Raw genomic sequence first — 20,782 nt, 5'->3', positions numbered from 1 at the left:
TCCTGCCGCACAGTGCCAAGCCTCAGGTGCTTTCCATGACTCCTTCATGCCTTTAAAACTCATACCACCAGGGTGCCTCTTACGTTACAAAGTTAGACTGCCAGCACCAGGTACATTCTTGTATACAAGCGTATGGAGATACATCTTCAATACTTACTAGACAAGCATTGCCTTTATATCCTTTCTTTCATAAACTTTGATTTTATGAATTTATTTTCAGGACAAGAACTATCATACAAAAATCCATCCTAATCCAAAATATCTTGGAGACCTGTTTTTGCCTCTTTGGTTGGTTTATACCATGTGGTCACCTTTAATCAAAACAACGGTAAAGTCACATGGCATCCACCCTCTCCAACCCTAGCAAAGATGGCTGCTAGTCATATGGCTGCCTCCAGCCAGATGGGGGAGGAGCTTAGATGAAGCCAGCCACACGTTGTGTTGTACCCGTTTCTCGAAACCCCCAGAGACCACAAAGGAGCTGGTTTCCAATGCAAGCACATAGGGGTGCTTTTATTGTCAAGTCTGAACCTGGGCCACCACATGGCAGATGGAGGGAAATGCTGCAGCCACAGCTGGCCCCAGGGTACAGAGTTTTTATAGGGAAAAACCCCAAGCCAGAAATTATGTGCTTTGGCAATTTGGGATTGGGTAGAAGGGATATTGGACAAGGTGATTTTTTTGAAACTATTGATCTAGACTTTCAGTGTGAAACCACATTTGAAACCATTGGGTTCGACTTTTGGTGGGGAACCACAACTTGCTGAGCAGGATTATCTGGGCTGCTCAGCAGGATTATATTAGATATCTTCAAGAGCCATAAACCGCAGACAGGATGTCTGCAGGAGCATGCTGCCCTGTATCTGTTCCAGTTGTCATGGCACCTTCTGAGGTCCTTCCTGGAACTGAGTACGGCAGGTGGTCTAAGATGGTGGCCCTCCCCTAAGATGGAGTCTGTATTGCCTTCACAGACACTTATATCCCAAGATGTTGTCATGCCACATGGTTCCTTTAAGATTACCTATGTATAAATTTTTTTATATTTTTATATTTTTATATGTGAAACCCCTGTGTCACAAATTTTAAGCTAACATTTTTTGTTACACATTTTTAACCATACCCAAAAGAACTTACAAATCTTGAGGTACAAGAAGTTCACATAACAGTCTTACAAACCTTGAGATAAGGTTTATATCTTAGCGAGAAAGTTCTAGGCAGTTAGATGAAACCAATAATCATGTTTTTAAGGCTGTTTGGTTTTCCTTTGCTTTACTATCCCTGTCAGAGAGTCATGTGGCTCAGCTGACACAGGACAGAGGGGAGACTTTTAAATAAGCATGTTTGGGTCTAGAGGAGGGAGAGCCATATAACCCAACTCCAGAGCCAGCTTTTCAATAAAATAGAACAGCATTAAATAACTTTAATATTATCTAAACCCAAAAGACATTTGAATCTCTGCTAAACTGAATCCAGTGAGTAGAAAGCCCAGAGATAAATTATGAGCCCTGGGCGTCACAGCAGCCATAACAAGCAGCGTTATGTGGTGGTGGACAGCAGCAGAGACAGCAAAAACAAAACCTGTAATCACAGAACACAGAAAGCTCACACACTTGAAGGAGACCAGTCAGAACAAACGTGTGGCGCCCCCGTTCGTACATTCAGCCGAGCCTGACCCAGTTCAGTCTCAGCTCCACGTTTGCCACAAAACCACGGACACTCAAAAAAACAGACCCATCCACATCACAGAACAGACAGGACACTAAAAAAAAAACCAGACCTCCACATCACAGGACAGACAGAACTTCCCCAAAACCAGACCAGGCAGACAGGCAGGTGACATCTCGCTTTTTGTCCTGATTGGGAGAGTACTGGGTCCCATCAAACCCTCCATGTCCCAGATCAGGATCCCAACTGTGGTGGTATTGTGCGTCCCAAAATTACTGTGTAACCCTAATAAACTTATCTGGGGTCAGAGAACAGAACAGCCACTAGATATAGAAGCCAGAAAATGATAGCGCACACAAGCCTTTAATTCTATCACTTGGGAGGCAGAGATCCATCCGGATCTCTGTGAGTTCAAAGCCACACTGGAAACAGCCAGGCATGGTGACTCATGCTTTTAATCCCAGGAAGTGATGGCAGAAAGCAGAAAGGTATTTAAGGCATGAGAACCAGGAACTAGAGCTGGTTAAGCTTCAAGCCTTTGAGCAGCAGTTCAGCTGAGATTCATTCTGGATGAGGACTCAGAGGCTTCTAGTCTGAGGAAACAGGATCAGCTGAGGAATTGGTGAGGTGAGGAAGCTGTAGCATATTCTGCTTTTCTGATCTTGCAGCGTTGACCCCAATACCTGGCCTCAGGTTTGATTTAATTAATAAAACCTTTTAAGATTCCTGCTACACACAACAGACCAGAAAATTACAACAACATGCCAGGGAAGGCCTCTGTAGATGCCTGCTGGTTTTCTCAGCACAGCAGTATGTGGTGGTGGACAGCAGCAAGACTGCGAAACTGAAAACACGACTCAGAGCCTTGGAACATCTCGAGGTGTTCACCTCCTGAGGCAGCCAGCCCCGCAGCCCCAGGGCACCAGAGTGAAGGTCCAGCTTTAGAATTTCAGTAGGTGGTCTGATCTCATTGGGCCTTCAGAAGTGTTAATCCCGTTGGGTGAGAATAAGACCACTACCACAATTTTTGAGCCAAATTTGAAGCCAACTGTATTAAATACTGGCCAGGATGGATACTGGCCAGGTCCGTATCTGGGATTTCCAGATAATGGCCCAAACTACATTTGTCAGAGGCTTATAAAGGCAAAACCCAGAAGGCTACATACTTCCCTCCTTCATCCAATTCAGGGCAAGCATACACTGTGACATGCTTCCTGCCTACGTACCTCCTGCCTGTGAATGATCAAGCACATCCTGCGCAGCTGGGGCAACCAAGCTTGTTTACAGAAGTGAAAACACGTGGCTTGCTTGTTACCTCACATGAACAGCAGCCCCCAGCATTCCAGGAAGTTATCTGTCCTTGGACAAGTGGGGCTGACACTTATAGATGCGTTTTTGTCTTATTGATCTCTTAGGCACAATAATTTAAACTTCAAAAGTTCCTTTAGCCATCACACTTCTCTTCCCTTTCTGCGGGGCAATGTGTCCAGTCCCATGCTGATTTGCTCGGTCTTGGACTTTTCCTTTAATACAGATTACTTGCAGCAATGAATGCTTTGTCTCATTTTCAAATTTCTGGTTAATATAAACATTCATTTGAGCAGCTCCATCTCTTTGGTGTGTGGATTCTCTAAGGTAGATGACCTCTAAAGCTCTTCCTCAGAACCCACATTCAAGGATCCTTTGTTAGGATTTGAAGACAAACCTGAAGATGCCTACAAGTAACCAGGAAGATTACGTACAGCCTGTGGCAGGGCGCCAGGTAGGTGGAAAGGTACTCATCTTTTATCTTGCAAATTGAATACAGAAATAACTGCAAGAGAATAGGTAAGACTTCCCACACAGTCGCTCTCTTTCTTTCTTTTTAACTAAGGACACTTGTAACCATGACTTCACTGCTGACTTGACATCACACTGGTTCCTCTGACAGACTTTGTCACATAAAGCGGTAGGATGGGCTTCAGCTGGGGTGTGGTGCGAGCAGGGGAACAAATCCATCATCAACGCTGTGCCTGTTTGAGCTTCTCAGCTGCACTTCTCTCACAGCCTCCCACAACCCTGTTAGAGAAATGCGGATCAGTTTGGAGCATAAGGAAGAAATGTTGGGCAAAGTGAATTCTAGCCAAAGAAGGTAGAGTCAACCATCTCAGTAAATGGCGGACCGGTGAGTCTCGTCTTGTTAGTTTATACAAATGATGTTTTCACCACATGAAAACTGCTTAAGATCCTCTCTGAATCAAAAGATTGTATTGCTTTCTAGCAATGAAAGCTTTGGTATATAGCTCCTGATTTGTCCATAGCTCTTATTTTTCCCTCCAGGAATTCAAAGTCCTTTCACCTAAGAAGGGAAGATAGATACACATGAGCCAACTTGACCAAAGAAAGGGCAGAATATTAAAGTGGCCATTGAATGCAGTGAAGGTGCTAATGATGAGTGACTTGGCCAAAGTATACTTACCTAGGGTCCTAGAACTGTGTCAGGAGTCCCCTGACCCCTGCTTTGAATACAGTCCATGGAGCATAGTCATGTCCCTGGTATGGTTACTGTTTAGGTGTCTTCATCTGGTTCATTTATCTGCCAGTTAAAGAATTAAAAGGCAGGAAAAACCTCAGACACAGCAGGAGGCAACAAACTTTATTACAGCTAAAGACACACACACACACACACACACACACACACACACACACACACACACACGGGGGTGGGTGAGTGGAGGGGAAACAGAGAGACAGAGACAGAGAACAAAGTACATCAAGAGAAAAGGAAAGACTCCCCAAAGCAGAGAAGGGAGTGAAATCCAGTGGGAGGGCCTGGCTTTGGTGGTATAGGGCAGACTCTCCTCCTATGATTTGGGGTTGGTCAATAGATGACCAGCCCACAGCTCACATAAACATGTTCAGAATGGACCTTGAACACATCTGGCCATCCTGGACCAGTCAGCCAGAAGGGGACCCCTGATGGTGGGTGAAAACCGGGAGGAAGAAGATGGAGGTTTGCCATCTTGCCATCTTTGTTATCTGTGGTTCCTTTCCTGTCTGTCTGCCTGTCAGGGATCTGTCTCCAAGTCCCTCGGTGGTGTCTAAGGACTTAATGAAACCCAAGTGACCAGGGATGCATGCAGGAGTTGTAAGCCAGAGCTCTGCCCAGCAGATTCAGAATGGTGTCTCTAGGTCAGATTGGAGATTCGCCCACAATCCTTAGCCTGACTAGAACAAAAAGAAAAGATTTCACACCAGCCAAGCCTTTTCCTTTTCTAATATGTAGAAACGAAATAATGACCTTCTTCGCTGCCAGGCAGTGCGCAGACTAGCCCAACCCACCTTTCTCGAAAACCCATGATCTGCTTTTCAAGGGGAGATGAAAGTGCCAGGGAGAGACAATGGATCTGAAACACCGGCTGACTTTTGAATATTCATGGCTATTCTAATGCAAATGAACATTTCAAATTGATCTGGTTTTGCCCAGGTGTTGTTGGAAGTGCGTTAAGCTTATAAAATTGCTTCTCTGTTATTCAGATCCCCAAGAACAACTTCCTCCACTTATTTACAATTCTTTTAGAAGGTTTCCCAGGTGTTCACCTTGGTCTGAAGTTCTGGCCCCTAAAACACAAGGGCTGTGATTCAGCCTAGCCCACAGGAAAGCCTGGCCTAGTTTAATTGGAGCCCAAGTCTGAGAGGCCCACCTTTTTTTGCCTGGGCCAGAGAGGCTTATCACAGATCAGATTGCCCTTCCTTTGAGGTAAGCTCAAAGGAAAGCTCACTGTTCCCCGAAGAACAAAGGGAGCAGAAGATTCCACCAGGGTTTAGGAGTGCTTGTCCCAGCTGTGTGGCTCAGAAAATCAGGTGGGCTGTTTGGACTGGCCTGACTCTTGCACCTCAGGGCTCTAACCTATAAATGGCCTTGGCCTGTAGCCTGAGGCTTTGCCAGATAAAAAGACTTTGCAGGACACACGACTCCCTGGGCTGATGGAGATACTTAGGAGAGTCTTCCGTCTCTGAGTGTGCTGACAACCAGAGGCTTTCCCTTCTCAGCAGGATTTGTGGTGAGGGTTTCCTGAGAAGAGGAGGGGACAGGGAGGAGAAAGGAAAGTCACTGTGATGCCAAGGACCTTTTTGGAGGAAGAGGACAGACACTGGCCCTGACCCTGGTCAGTAAAGGAAGCTTCCACAGTGTTCACTGTCTCCCAGGAGGTGGGAAGCCCCTTGGGGTCCATTGGAGAGGAAGATGCTGTCTCTAGGCTTTCATTGGTCCAGGATCTTTGTACCATCTGAAGACCACTCCCAAAGGGTCTTGGGCACGGTCTAATTCCATTCCTTGATTAGCTCTTGAAATATATTCTTTTTAAAAATTTAATTAATTAATTTTTTTACATCCCAACCCCAGCCTCCTCTGCCTCTCCCCACCCCACTACTACCTGCCACCCACCCACCCCCATTCACTCAAAAAGGAACAGAACTCCCATGGACATCAGCAAAGCACGGCATATCAAGCTGACCTACAACCAAACCCCTCCCCCTGTATTCAGACTGGGCAAGGCAATCAGCATGAGGAATAGGTTCCCAAGAGCCATCCAACACACCAGGGACAGCCCCTGCTCCCATTGCCAGGAGTCCCACAAACAGACCAAGCTACACAATTGTCACACATATGCAGAGGGTCTATGTTAGTCCTGTGCAGGTTCCCTGGTTGTTGGTTCAGACTCTGAGTTCCCATAAACCACGCTAGCTGTTTCTGTGGGTTCTCCTCTGATGTCCCTGACACCCCATCTCCTACACCCCTCCTCCCTCTCCTCAGCAGGACTCCTTGAGCTCAGCCCAATGTTTGGCCTGCCATGGGTCTCTGAATCTGCCTCCATCAGTCACTGGGTGAAGGCTCTCTGGTGAGAACCCAGCTAGTCACCAATCTGATCACAGAGAATGGCTAGTTCAGGCTACGCATCCACTGCTGCCTGGAGTCTTAGCTAGGGCCATCCTTGTGGTCTCCATGGGAGTTTCTCTTGCATGATCCTGTAAAGCCCCAATTTCCAATCATCTCTCTCAGCATTATCCCCCTCCACCCACTCCCAACCTGATTCCTCAAGTTCCCATGTCCACCCACCCTCAGTCCATCCAGGAGATCTATATCTCCCCTTCCCAGGGAGAGCCATGTGTCCCTCCTTGGGCCCTCCTTGTCACCTAGCCTCTCTGGGTCTATGGGTTGTAGCCTGGTTACCCTTTACAGTTATCATCCACTTATGAGTGAGTACATACTATGTTTGTCTTTCTGGGTCTGGGTTACCTTACTCAGGATGATTTTTTTCTAGTTCCATCCATTTGCCTTCAAATTTCCTGATGTCATTTTTAACAGCTGAGTAATACTCCATTGGGTAAATGTACCACATTTTCTTTATCCATTCTTCAGTTGAGGGGCATCTAGGTTGTTTCTAGGTTCTGGCTATTACAAATAAAGCTACTATGAATGAGCAGGGGTCCTATGGTATGACTGAGCATCCTTTGGTTATATACCCAAGAGTGGTATCTCTGGGTCTTGAGGTAGATTGATTTTCTGAGAAACCATCATATTGATTTCCAAAATGGCTGTGCAAGTTTACACTCTCACCAGCAATGAAAGAGTGTTTTCCTTGCTCTTGAAATGTATTCTTAGCTCCTAGGCTTCTCCTCTCCAGCAGAACATTCCCCCCTCAAATACTCTATGGGAAAGATACTCCTCTCTATGCCTGACATGCATTTATTCAATGAGCATTTACCAATGTTCTCAGCAGGTGACTCTGATCCAGTCTCTGTTCAACACTTCTTGGTCTGTGGATTCAAACTACCCTCTATCCACAGTCTGTCTCCCTGCTCCATCGTCACTGTCACTGCCACATCCTTCTCTTGGGGTAACCTTACCTCCAGTCCCTCTCCTCTGGGCTCCAAAGCTGTGCTCACCTGAGCCATGAAAGATTTCTCTCTTCCTCTCGCCCCCCCCCCAGTTTTCCCCTCTTCTCCCATGCATATCTGTTTAATTTCTCCTGGGACTGTGAACACCTGGATTTATCTGTGATAGTTTGGAGGTTGTGAACTACTTTGACCTTAAGAAGCACATTGACTCGTGAGTGCTGGAGCTACATTGTAGTTACTGACATCTTTTCTCTGTGTTTTATTTCCTGGGCTGAGGCCCAGTGGTGTCAGACAGACTTTGATGAGGATGGTACTCTGGTCCTGGCAGCTACTGAAGGAGGTGGGAGGAACCTTCTGTAGCCTGAGCTTCTGGTCAAATTGAGCAGCTCTGACCCTGAATATAAGCACAGAAGCCAGAAACTCATAGCTCTGTGGATATTTATATACAGAGTGAACTCTATTTATTTGCTTTTCCAAGGAAGTTTCTATTCAGTAACCTTTAAAAGACTATACATCATGAGAAGAAAGGATGACTTTGTTTTCCTCACCCATAAAATATTTACCTACAGGGTACTGGAAGGATTAAATTATGTTGTGCATAGAAAATATGTGGTGGTTTGAATTACAATGGCTCCCATGTAATTTGAATTTTGGTTCTCAGTTGGTGGAACTGTTTGGGAAGGATTGGGAGGTATGGCCTTTTGGGGGGGGGGTGTCACTGGGGCCAGATTCAAAAGACTCCTGTGTGCTCTCTACCTCCAGCTTATAAGTCCAGATGTGAGCTCCCAGCTGTACCTGCTTCCATCATGGATTCTAACACTTGGGAACTTTAAACCCAATTAAACTCTTTATTTCATTGGATGCCTTGGATGCTGTGCTTTGTCACAGCAATAGAACAGTAGCTAAGACACCCAGAGCCTAGCAATAATAGATCTTCGGTTATAAGTTGGAGTTACTATTCTTGCTAACGTTGTCCTGTTAAATCAGTGTTTTTCATGCCTAATAATTAGATTATTGGCAGGCTACATAATTTTGATAGTAAATTAATTGATTTTTTTTAAAGTTATGTGTGTTAGGACAAATACTGGATTTGTGATTTTGTGGATATCATTTTTATTTTGTTACTTATTGCTAGATAGCAAACCACCTGAACTTCTCATAAATTATTATGGTTTAGTCTTAATAATCTTCTTCCCAGGGGCCCAGAAGAGAAGCTACAAATGGTGCGAATTATTTTCAGGAAAAGAATCTCAGTACACAGAGCTCTAAGTCCATCTACTTTATTCCTCTGGGATAAAATCCTATCTACACAGCTTCAGTTCTGTTCTCATGCCTAGCTCCTTTCTTGCCTGATTTCTCTCTACCTTTATCGGCTCTAAGTTCTATCTTAATTCTCTCATCTTAATTCTGTCCCATCTTGGTCTTTCTCATCTTGTTCTTACCCATCTAGTACTTTCCCATCTGGCTCCTCCTCATCTTCCATCTCATTCTTCTAGTTCTCCACCTGGTTCTCCAGTCAAAATCCTTCCTCAGTCTCTGAGGTTTATAGTTATATACCCATGCAATAACAGTGCTCTAGCTAAAGCAAGGTAACCAGGCTTGAATTCTTACAGGGTCATAAAAGTAGACAAGAGTTTTCCTCAGGCAGTGACCATCAGGCTCTCTTTTATAACCCAAAAAGGGAGTGGTAAAGGAGGAGGTCAACTAAGAGCTAAAATTGGTTAATAATATATCAGAAAAAGGGAATTTATGTGCTCAAACTACATTCCTAGAGATGGTTAGGTAAATGTTAGCAGTCTATAATGTTAGTATAAATACCACTAAGGCTGTATAAGAAAGGAGAGTCTGAGCTTAATTTGCCTTAATTCAGGAGATCCCTTGGCCTTGGATGCTTGATAGGTATTCAGATAAAATGGACTGTTATGAGTACTTGGAAGCACACATAGCATACAAGGAAATCATTGCAGGAATCGGTAATATACATACAAAAGCTAAAATATCACCAAGACTTCTTAAGCCATGGCTTGACCTTCAGAAAAGTCCTTGACCTTTCCAACTATTAGCTTTTGTGAGCGTAGCTGGATTCCATTACGTTTTCCTGTAGCCTGTAACATCAACTCAGTGACTTATTGGTGATGATGTGGTGTTTCTTTTGGTTTTGATATGAGCTGGGCCTCACAGTGTGGATCTGCTCTTCAGCACTGACGGGTCTCAAGCTCCTGAGCTTGGCTGACTAGGACAGACAGGCTTCCTGGGCATTCACATGGCGGCCAAGGCTCCAAACGCAAGTGTTCCAAGGAGAGATCTCACTGTGCCGTTGTTCGTCAAGGCTCTGCCTGCAACACACAGTTGCTGTTGGGTTTCAGTTTCTTCTCTCCAAGGGGAGTTTATCGTCTCATGATTGCTAAGGATGATAAGCAAAGGCAATACAAAAAAGGGAAGCGAACAGAGTTCACTGGGAAATAAAGAAACAGCTCCCTGTAGTCAGGGGGGAGACTTGAAGGTGAGTTACCTAGCAGCATGCTGAAGCAGAGTTTTTATATCTTGGGAATGAGCCAGTTTGGTCCCATATGTAAATTAGGCATCAAACTGGGATGCATCTGATTGGTTAATTAGAATGCATGTGGGAAATTCTGCTTTGCTGATGGGTCCTGTGAAAGAGCCCAGTGTTGAAAAGTGAAAGCTGGCAGTCAGCTGACCTCTTGATGAGTCAGGGCCTTTTGGACTTTAGTTCTTTATCTCATCAAGTGTGCTGGGTATTTTTACATAAGTTGCGGTCTTTTTAGAAGAGGAAATGTCAGTTGAGAAAATGCCCTCAGATTGGACTGTAGGCAAGTCCATGGTACATTTTCTTGATCAATGATTAATGTGGGAAGGTCCCCTTGGGATGCTGGTCCTGAGTGCCATAAGAAAGCAACTGAGCAAGTCATAAGGAATTAGCCAATAAGCAGCACTCCTTCATGGTCTCTGCTTCAGTTCCTGCCATGACTTATCTGTATGGTGAACCACAAGCTGTAAGTAGAAATAAAGCCTTTCATCCCATGCTGGTTTTGGTCATGCTGTTTTATCACAACAATAGAAACCTCAGACACTGAGTGTGTAGAATGCATTGTAAAACCTATGTGTTTTTGTTTTCAGTTATGACTGCCAATTCTGCCTGGATATGGTGATGTTTTCGTTTTCCTTGGGACTGTAACCCTAACTGGTGATAGGATGGGACTGCCTTGCTTCTGATTTGTATTAATACTCATATCCCATTGGCCAAAGCAAGTCACATGGTCAAGCCAATGTTAGTGGAGGAGGTTGCAGAAGGTGTAACTTCTAGAACTTGGTTCTAGAGGGCTATTTGGTTACTTGAGGGCCACTAATGCATTAAGACACTCTACCTTAGTCATAATTGATCGGGGGCCTCAAAGTTGGCAATGATATAGGGGAATTCAGGGTCTCCTTCTAGAGTTCTTAGTTTCATTAATGAAATATTTATTAAATGGACTCAAATGGAAGCTCAAAGACAATTTTAATTAGAGTTTAAAAGACGGCCCCCCGGGGAGGGGGGCAGCTGTCAAATCTGGAGAAGAGAAGGAGAACACCATGCCACTTCAGCTGCTGGCATGGAGATCCCATGGCAGAGAAAGAGTAAGAAAGAGCAAAATGTTGAAGTGGGGCATCCCAAAGTGTTAAGGAATGTATGCTTAGGAAAGACATAGAAGGAATTGGAAAGATTTCTTATGTAGTAGAGAGCCAGGTGGAACCCCACAGGCCTCCTATGGCAAGGCTCAGAGCCGCCCCCACCCCTCCACTGCAGCCTTCTAAAAAAGTCACAGGCCAGCCTGTATTTAAGGGAAGGAGAAACACTGCGTTAAGATGAGACAAGACATGAACAGATAGGAAAGGAGGGAATCGGTGGTGGTTTTCTTTGCAGACATTCTGTTGTAATATGCGTATGGACTAAACTAGCATTGACTTATGATATAAGATATAAGATACACATGCAGACAGACAGACAGACAGACACATACACACACACACAGAGTCTCATATACCCCAGGCCAGTCAGGAACTTGCTATGTATCCAAGGATGACCTTGAGCCTCTGACCCCTTTGGGGTGCTGAGAAGGAGCAGATCAGATCATCCATACTAGACAAGCACTACACTGGCTGCTAAATCCCTAGACCTTACTTTAGAAAATTTTTAGGTTCACAGTCATATGGAGAAGAAAATGTAGAGATTTCCCATATCTCCCCATCCCCACTCATTCATGAGCTCCCCATTATCGACATCTCCACCAGCATGGTAAACATTTTATAGTTCATGAACCTACGATGATTTATACATCATTATCACCCAAAGAGCAGATTTTGCATCAGGGCTCCTTGTTGGAATTGTGCATTCCATGCATTTGCACAAAGACTGTAGAGTTCCATAGTTGTACATAACCAAAATGATACCACTGGAGAATGTATGGTAAAAGACTAGTTTTACTACACTAAGAACTTCTGTGTTCATCTTATGTATTCCCTTGGAATCCCTGTATGACTCCCTTGGAATCTCTGGTGGCCGCTGAACTCTTTATTATTTCTAAATTACCTTTTCCATATTGTCATGTAGTTGGAATCATAGTATGGCACGTTTTTATCTTTATCTTTTTTTTTTTTTTTCCTGGATCTTGCTCTGTAGACCAGGCTGGCCTCGAACTCACAGAGATCCGCCTGGCTCTGTCTCCCAAGTGCTGGGATTAAAGGCATGCACCACCACTGACCGGCATAGTATGGCACTTTTTTAGATAGGCTCTTGGCTTCTAACTTCTTTCGCTCACATGTATATATATTTCCTTCATGTCTTTCCTGGCTTGATAGTTTTTAGAGCTTAGTGGTATCCCGTTGTCTGGATACACGTACCAAAGTGTATCTTGGTTGTTTCCAGGTCTGGGAAATGATGATAATAATTGTTAGAAACATCATTGTTCAGGGTTTGATGGACAAACATTTTCATCTCCTTTGGATAAATATCGAAAGGGACAGTTGCCAACTGAAATTTAAAGATATTCAAGCAGAAGAAAAAGTAAGTAGTATTAAGTAGAGCCATATGAAATTTCTTATTTTATAGATTATGTCCAAAATATCAGTGTTTACATTTTGATCTACTAGTACAGTGGTTTTAGAGTATATAGGAGATTGCAGTGGTGAGATACAGATAACAGAAGTTTGGGACACATGTTTGGATTAAAGTACTGGTGCCTCTTCTATAATTCACTTACATCTCAATAAACTCCGCATGTATTGAAAATACATCAAAACTGCATCCACAGTCCTAGCCCTGGTCATCCTCGCTTACCTCCTGTATGCAGATGTAGAGCTGTGGCTTCCACAGCTGCCCAGCCTCTGGAGAAGACCTCCCATTGCACATCGTGGGCTTGGGAAAGATGAAGCACCCCAAGTTGGGGACTCTCTGTGCTGTGCGTCCCAGCAACTTCCATTGCCTCGCGTGTCTGTTTTATTATATGTAGAGGATACTTTTCTGAACAGTTTGTTGTGTGGTTTGGAAGAGAATTGGTATGTACTACAACACGTCAGGAGCCTGCTGAATGGATGCATTCGTCAAAGCATCCTTGGCCCAAGGGACCACAAGCTACTATAGAATGTCTGTTTCCTTTTGTTGGGTGTATCCGCAGCAATCTTATCAGCTTGGTGGGACATTGAAACCATTCTCTGGCAGAAAATGGTGCAAGAAATTAGAAAATGAATCAAACGAACATTTGTTTATATTAAGTGTGCCTCTGGGGAGACTACTTCAGAATGACTACCTGACCACGAAAGCAGTTCAAGACAATTCTGAGACTGGGCCGCCTTTGTTTGACTGCGTTTGAGACAGGGTCTCATGCAACTCATTTACTAAGGATGACCTTGAACCCTTGATTCTCCTGCCTTCTCCTTCCAAGTGCTGTGTTTACAGGTGTCTGACACCACCTCCTTCTTAGATGGGTTCTTACAGAGAGAAAGGCTTTAGCAATTATGAAAATCTACTGGTGACACTTTGTAGACTTTCTTTTTCATTTAGTCTCTACCATATTACACACACACACACACACATGCACACACACACACACACACCTATGCTTGTTTGCTTTTTAGTCTGGCAACCCTGTATAGTAGAAAGAAAGATTGTGACCAAATTGTGTAATGTTGCTATGTGGATTTCCAGGAAAATATTTCAATGTCATTTGACGGTTTGAGATTAATAAAAATAATCTCTGAGCTCCTTTAATTTCAACTCTCAGTGACATTTGTAAGAGAACTTTTTTGTTTAAAAACATCATCCAAAAAGACTTAAATATTTCACCTGGAATATGTACCGTATCTAAAAAGCAAAAAGCCAAATCATTTTCCTGGTAAGATTCCCTGAAGGAATACTTCAAAAGGCCTAAACATGTCCAAGGTGGCTTAGGTCACATGCTCTCTCAAGCCTCAATAATGTACTTGTCTCGCCTTCTCAAATCATTTTGATGGCTCATCTGACAGTTAAGTAAAACCTGGTGATAGAGGAGGTTCATTACAGTTTGGATATATTTTTTTCAGCTAATCGGTGAGGCCAGAAGTAGTACTGTCAAAGCAAATTCCACCCTCATAGATTAGGTCTGTGACCACTCGCTGGCCTTCCTCAAACAGATACGTAGCCTTCCCATAAGCTTCTGTTAACACACAAAATGTGTCTTAAACAGGTGGCCGTCTGCTTCTCTTGCTCTCATCTGTATTTACTTGGGGTTCTTTCTCTGGGGAACATCCCTGAAGATGCTGCCATCTCTTTTCTCTACAACAGCATTCCAAGAGTGCACGTCAGCATTGCACTTAGTTAGGTAATTAATGATCACCAGCAATATGTTGTGTTTTTTATGTTTGTTTTCTTGTTATTTGGAGACCCTAAAACATCAGTGGTTTCATTTAAGAATAATCTTTTCGGGAATAGAAATTTCTTTTGGACTCAGCTAATTGTGTGTAAGTACTGGTGTGTGGAATGCTTGTGTACACACTCGTGTGTGCCAGAGGTGTCTGTGGTTCCTCAGGAGCTATCTACCCTATTTTTGAAATGGGGTCATACTGGAAACTGGGGCTTGCTGATTAGGCCAGGCTGGCTGGCTCCCTGCCCCAGGGACCTATCTGCCTGTCTTCTGCACCAGTGCTGAGATTACAAGTGTGCACCAGAGCTGAGATTACAAGTGTGCACCAGTGCTGAGATTACAAGTGTGCACCAGTGCTGAGATTACAAGTGTGCACCATCACACCCAGTTTTTTAGGTGATTTCTGGGGAATCAAGCTCAGGGCATGCTTGCTTAGAAAGCACTTCAGCCTCCGATCCATCTTCCCAGCCTCTGAGATTCTCTCTTCTTCCCTTCTCAGTGTCATTTGGTTTTTTATTATTGTTGCCAAAACAGATTCTGTTGTCTAGACTCAGTAGGCCTCCAACTAATACTCCCCCTGCTTCAACTCCTGAACGTCAAGATTATAGGCGTGTACCACCACAACCAGCTTAATATTTTTCATACAAGTTACATATAGATGACAGATTTGTTCAAATGATTCCCTGTCAAAATGGCCTATGATTTAATAATTGCTTCATTCAGAGGTTGTCTATACATATTTACTTAGTAATCAAAGTGATAGTGTGCAGAGCAATACTAGTGCTCCTCAGACTTACACATGACTAGTTTTCCCCAAGTAGAGCTGAAATTATCTGGCAAACAATGGATTCCTGTGTCGTCAGGTTAATTGCCAAATCTGAAAAACCCAGTAGAGGAAAATGATACCTGTGGTTTCTAATCATAAACATACAAGGTGGGGTGACCTTGAATGCTAAATTTCCAATTAAGAAATACAAATAAGTGGTGATATCACGTTTCACAACCAGCCATTGTTCCCTAAGCCTGGAGTTTTCCTTCTCTCCGAGAGGCGGTGAAGTGGAAGAGAGAGGCTGGTATCACTCCACACAGCACAGCACAGCTATTTTAACAGTTCCAATCTTCTTTCAAGAAGACATACTTGCTTCTCCAAAAAAAAGTTGCAAAGTTTTCTTTGCTTGCTGTTGAGAAATGGGCAAGGCAGGAAATGAGAGTATTTGGTAATTTCTCCCTCTCACCCCTGCCTTAGAAGTAACCACTCTAGACTTTAGCGTACATGTATACATGTGGTTTTAATATACACTTTGCATTTATTATGGGAAGTTATTTTTCATGTCCTGTGCTTGTTTAAAAAGATGAATTATCCTTTCCTTTTTGATTTCTAAGAGCTCTTTGCATGTGATATTTAGCTGCATTGGATTTGTAAGAGTGAGACTCACGTTGTGAGGAATAAACAAGTCTTGTGTGCACAGGTAAAAGAATAAGCCCTCTACCGAGTCCTGCATTGGTGCAGGGCACTTCCTGCATGCTGCTTAGTAGAGACAGCTTGCCATGCTGGCACTGTGAGGAAACGTCCCTTTCACTGGCTGGATACAGTTCGCCACTTCTTTGGCTCAGCTTAGTTGGGGCAGTCAGGTCTGGAATTGAAACCTGTTTCCCAGCAGGCATTGCTTCAGAGTTGTGCTTTATAAAAAAATGGATGTGCTCCATCAAGGAGATGGAGGAGAAAACCCTACCTTTTGCACTCAGGACTAAATGGAGGAAAATAGAGCTTCCCTGAGGAGAAGTCCGATTCCAGCAGTGTTAGGTGGTATTGGTAACGCATGCTCCTTGTGATGTGAGGAGAATGGGACTTTCCTTCCAAGTTCCTCCTCCCCAAGCCACTGTGAGAAAAACTATCTACATCCACCCAGGCTGAAGAACAAATATTTGACCAGCACTTCTCAAAACTTGTTGTCATCATCAAAACCAAGAAAAGTTAGAGGAACTGTCACAGCCTGGAGAAGCCTAAAATAACGTGACTAGTAGATGTCACTGTGGTGTCCCAGATGAAGTCACAGGACACAAAAAGGTGAGGTTAAAAACAAAAGAAATGAAGCAAGTTCAAAGTTTAGTTAGAAATGTGTCCTTATTGAATTATTAGTTGATACAGGTACTTCCTGGTAATAATATAAGACATCATTAATGAAGGATCTGGGTGTGAAACGTGTAAGGACTCTCGGCTCCACTCCTGCGAGATTTCTTTAAAGCTTTTTGTCATGGCTTCTTTTCCATATCTGTGATAAACACCGTAACCAAAAGCAACCTGGGGATGAAAGGACTTACTCCATCTTATAACTTATGGTCCATCATGACATGAAGTCAGGGCCAGAGCTTAAGACAGGCAGAAACTGAAGCAAAGGCCATGGAGGACAGCTGCTTACTAGCCTGCTCCCTGTGGCTTGCTCAGCCTGCTCTCTTACACCAGCCAGGATGGTGCCCAGAGTGGCACCACTCACATTGAGCTGGGCCCTGCCACATCCTTGTCACAGATGACCCTGTGTCTGTCAAGCTGACACATGACTAGAAGACACAAGAGAGAGAGGAAAGCAGTTATAGTTTGGATCAAGTTGAGTTAGATCTGGAAACTGTGTTCTCTGGGCCTAATGATCTGTTTGTTTCAGCTACAAAAATGGCTCTAAAGAGCGCTATCTCTTGGGATGAGAGTCTACACTTAAAATCCATGGGCATGGTGTAGTGTAACTATGATCCCCATACTTGAGAGGCCGAGGTAAAAGGATCACGGTTTGAGGCCAGCATGGACTGCATAGTAAGAACCTGTCTCCATAAACAAAAGTACAACAAATAATAATAACAAAAACACAGCACAGCGCAAAGCTACACAAAGAAACCCTGTCTCGAAAAAAACAAAACCAAAAACAAACAAACAAACAAAAAAACCACAGCACAGTCATAGTCCAACTTGCCCTTAGTGACTGACAGGAAGAGAACACATTTTTGGGGTATTCTAATAGAACAGTGGGATTTCTTAATCCCTAAATAAGCAGTGAATTACACAGTAGCTGTGTGTAGAGAGAAGTTTCTCTGTGTCCCGCCCGGCCCCTCGGTGGGGATGAATCTCTCCCACCCATGATCCGCAGCCACTTATAAAATAATTACTCAGAGCCTTATCTCAATTACAAACTGTATGGCCTACAGCCTCAGCTCCTTGCTAGCTAGCTAGCTCTTTCATCTTAAATCATCCCATTCCCATTCATCTGTTACGGGTCTGCTGACATCCTGTTGCTCCTTCAGCAGCGAGCTCGAGTCTCTTTGGACTCTGACCTTCTTCTCTCTGTATCTCTGCTTGGATTTGCTGCCTGGCTGTAAGCCTTCTTGCCATAGGCCCAAACAGCTTTATTTATTATCCAATGGGAGCCACACACATTCACAGCACACAGAAAGACATCCCACAGCAGCTGTGTTCTTCCATGGCTTTTTGTGCCCATGCTCTCCCCTAGAGTTGGCACTTCTGTAGGCCTTCCTGTTCCTCAGGAACTGATCTCCAGGAGGGCCAAATCCAATGAGGCAGGAGAGAGTAATTTATGTGGCAAATTAGGTCATGGGATTCAGGAGCCAGGCCCCTCCCATGGGGGCCTGTGAGACAGAGGCTTGAATGAATATGTTTTTAAATCATAGACAATGAAGAATACAATTTGGAGCGTTGGAACATTCAGCTTGGTCTCAGAATATTACATTGAGATAATTGTCTCTTTTTCCCAAAGCTAATTAAGACGGAGACCCATGCTTTAATGGCATTTAATAAGGATGAATTCTGTCTTTTGTTTACACTTTCAAGCAAAGGCAGGGCAGGGGAGATGAGGAGGAGGAGTGATCTTATAGCCTGCCTTTGGTAGCCAGCTCCTGGCATGCTAGCCTGTTACAGAGGCCAACAAACAAACAACAAAATGGGCAAATACAAACCATTATTACGTAGTTGGGCAACAGGAGTTCTAAAATGTGGTTAGTCGCTTTCATGATGGCACTCTTTAGAACACTTCCATATTCATAGAAAGTCTTACCGGGCCACACTGGAGAACGGCTTTCTGGGGCCCCTCTGTTCTGCAGGCTCCTGACAAACTTGTCTTAGCCGACTCTCTGCACGGTCAGAATAGGCTACGCGCTGTGCCGTAACAAACTCCAGATACCAGCAGTGTCAGACAACAAGGTCCGCCTCTTTGCTTACACGCCCAGCGTAGGATTCAGACTGAGAAGGGATTCTCACCCCTGAGAGAGGAAAAGAAAACTGTGGCTCTTGTACCAACAACTAACACACTAGACCATAAATTATGTCATTTCCACTCACCTTTTTAGCCAAGACAAGCCATAAAATTCCAGTAAGAGAGCGGAAAAATTTCTGGAAACAGACCATCCAAGAGCCTGTCTGTTGACACAATGGCTTATGTACTTCCTTATGGATTCATGCAACAGATACTTGAATATATGCAAGGCATGGCAGCAAGCCCCGGCACATGGAGATGACCAAGTAGGCATGGCTCTTCTGACGGAGCTTTCTGACCATTTGCCAGGACAGTGAAAGAGCAATTAAAGTGAGGGAGGATGAATGTTCTGATAAGGAAAGAACATGATGCTTCTGTGTTAGCAAAACGGGCAGTGTTTGTGCTCATCAGAGAGAGCTAGGACTGTGAGGATTTGTCCTCACAAAAGGGACTGGGACAAGCAGGGAGTGGGAGGGTCCGGGACAGCCTCTGAGTAGGGGGTCTGGGACAGCCACTGAGTAGGGGGTCTGGGACAGCCACTGAGTAGGGGGTCTGGGACAGCCACTGAGTAGGGGGTCTGGGACAGCCACTGAGTAGGGGGGTCCGGGACAGCCACTGAGTAGGGGGGTCCGGGACAGCCACTGAGTAGGGGGGTCTGGGACAGCCACTGAGTAGGGGGGTCTGGGACAGCCACTGAGTAGGGGGTCTGGAACAAGCACTGGGGGAGGGTTAGGACAGTCACTGAATGGGGGGTGCTCTCTGTATGCCTCTTGCCCCTCCATTTGCATACGTACTCTGTTTCTTAGGACAACCATAGCAAACATCTAGGTAGTTCCCGGGAGGCAGCCGTCCTGCCTGTGTAGTTATTTGCAGGTCACCAGGGAGTGTATCTTTGTGGACACATTGACTCATGCTCCCAGAATTCACCACCGAACTTGGCACCGGTGTTTCTGATACAGAGTCCAAGCTGGCAGCAGGCTGAGAGCCAGCAGACCTCTGGATTTCACCCTCAGCAGGTCACACCAGGGCAGCCAAGAATCCAGGGCCACCTCAGCAGGCCTCTGTGGTTTTGAGAGTGAAGCAGCAGGGATTTGGACAGGAGGTGTTGCCTGGCTTCCCACTGCTTGCTTCCAGGGTCTCTGTGGGCACTGCCACTAACCTCTTCAGACATGCTCATTCTCAGAGCAGGACGTGCGGCTCAGTGCCACAGACCAGTTCCTGCCATCTCGGCACAAATGTATGACATTCCCATTTCAGTGATGTGATTATTTTTCCTCACTAAAAACCATTCAAAATGGTGTGCTGGGCTTCAGGCCAGGGCTGTAAGCAGGGGCTGGGAGATGGGCTTCTGACCGTGGACTGTGGGGCCAGGCTTCTGGGTTTGCTTCCCAGCTCTGCAGCACCCACCTAGGCACCTAGGCCGGTGGTTCTGCCGCCCTGTGCCTGCTTGCTCATTTGTGAAGTGGTGATAGCTGTCATGCCTACACCAATGGTGGTACGGGTGGCACTGGCTGAAAGCGAAGAGCTTTGAACCGTGCTTGGCACCAGTGAGCCAGCAGGATCACCACCGTGCGGTTGTGGGTCACCACCATTCCTGAAACCCTGCTGAAGTGTTTGGAGCACACTCCTCTGTGGTAGGGTCGGGGAGGACACAGCCAGGCAAGCAGCTGTGTTACATGGTGCCCAAGACAGAAGTTCAGTGAGCCTGGGCTTCAGGCCTGACTTCGGAGTTGGGCCTCGCCCTTTCCGAACTGTATGGTTTTAGGTGAATTACGGAGCTCTCCAGGCTTCATCTATAAGGGATGGCTAATGATTCCAGGACCCAGGCGGAGACTCAGAGAGCAGATGAACACACCCCAGGGCTTAGAACCTTGTGAGTGCTCAGCATCGTCTGGCTGTAGGAGTAGCAACAGGAGGAACTGAAAATGAGGCCCCAGGAGCCTGTGAACTGGCGGTGAGGCCCAGGAGCCTGTGAACCTGGCAGAGGGCTGTGTTTGAAGATGCTGTCAAGTAGAAGCAGGGTCTTCTGAGGAGACGTCATGGAGGATTTCTTCTAGGAGGCACAATGGAACCTGCGCCCTAACA

At 45.0% G+C, this 20,782-nt stretch overlaps 1 long non-coding RNA gene across 4 annotated transcripts; it reads right to left on the bottom strand.

Moving 5' to 3' along the window:
• Positions 1-485: 485 nt before the first annotated feature.
• On the bottom strand, positions 486-19,044 carry LOC121824772 (uncharacterized). Of its 4 annotated transcripts, XR_013046743.1 has the most exons (5): positions 18,784-19,044; positions 18,500-18,704; positions 12,134-13,254; positions 4,124-4,240; positions 486-4,003 (listed from the first exon to the last, which is right to left on the bottom strand). It is a non-coding gene; the product is annotated as an uncharacterized LOC121824772 (long non-coding RNA). The 4 variants fall into 4 exon arrangements; XR_013046742.1 differs by lacking the exons at positions 486-4,003; positions 4,124-4,240 and adding an exon at positions 8,920-10,557; XR_013046744.1 differs by lacking the exons at positions 486-4,003; positions 4,124-4,240 and adding an exon at positions 8,920-9,881.
• Between the last annotated feature and the right edge of the window lie 1,738 nt (positions 19,045-20,782).

Source organism: Peromyscus maniculatus, chromosome 21, assembly GCF_049852395.1.
Source record: "Peromyscus maniculatus bairdii isolate BWxNUB_F1_BW_parent chromosome 21, HU_Pman_BW_mat_3.1, whole genome shotgun sequence".
Classification (NCBI taxonomy): domain Eukaryota; kingdom Metazoa; phylum Chordata; class Mammalia; order Rodentia; family Cricetidae; genus Peromyscus; species Peromyscus maniculatus.
The sequence above is the reverse complement of the archived record's forward strand: the minus strand, read 5'-3'. Positions and strand labels throughout refer to the sequence as shown.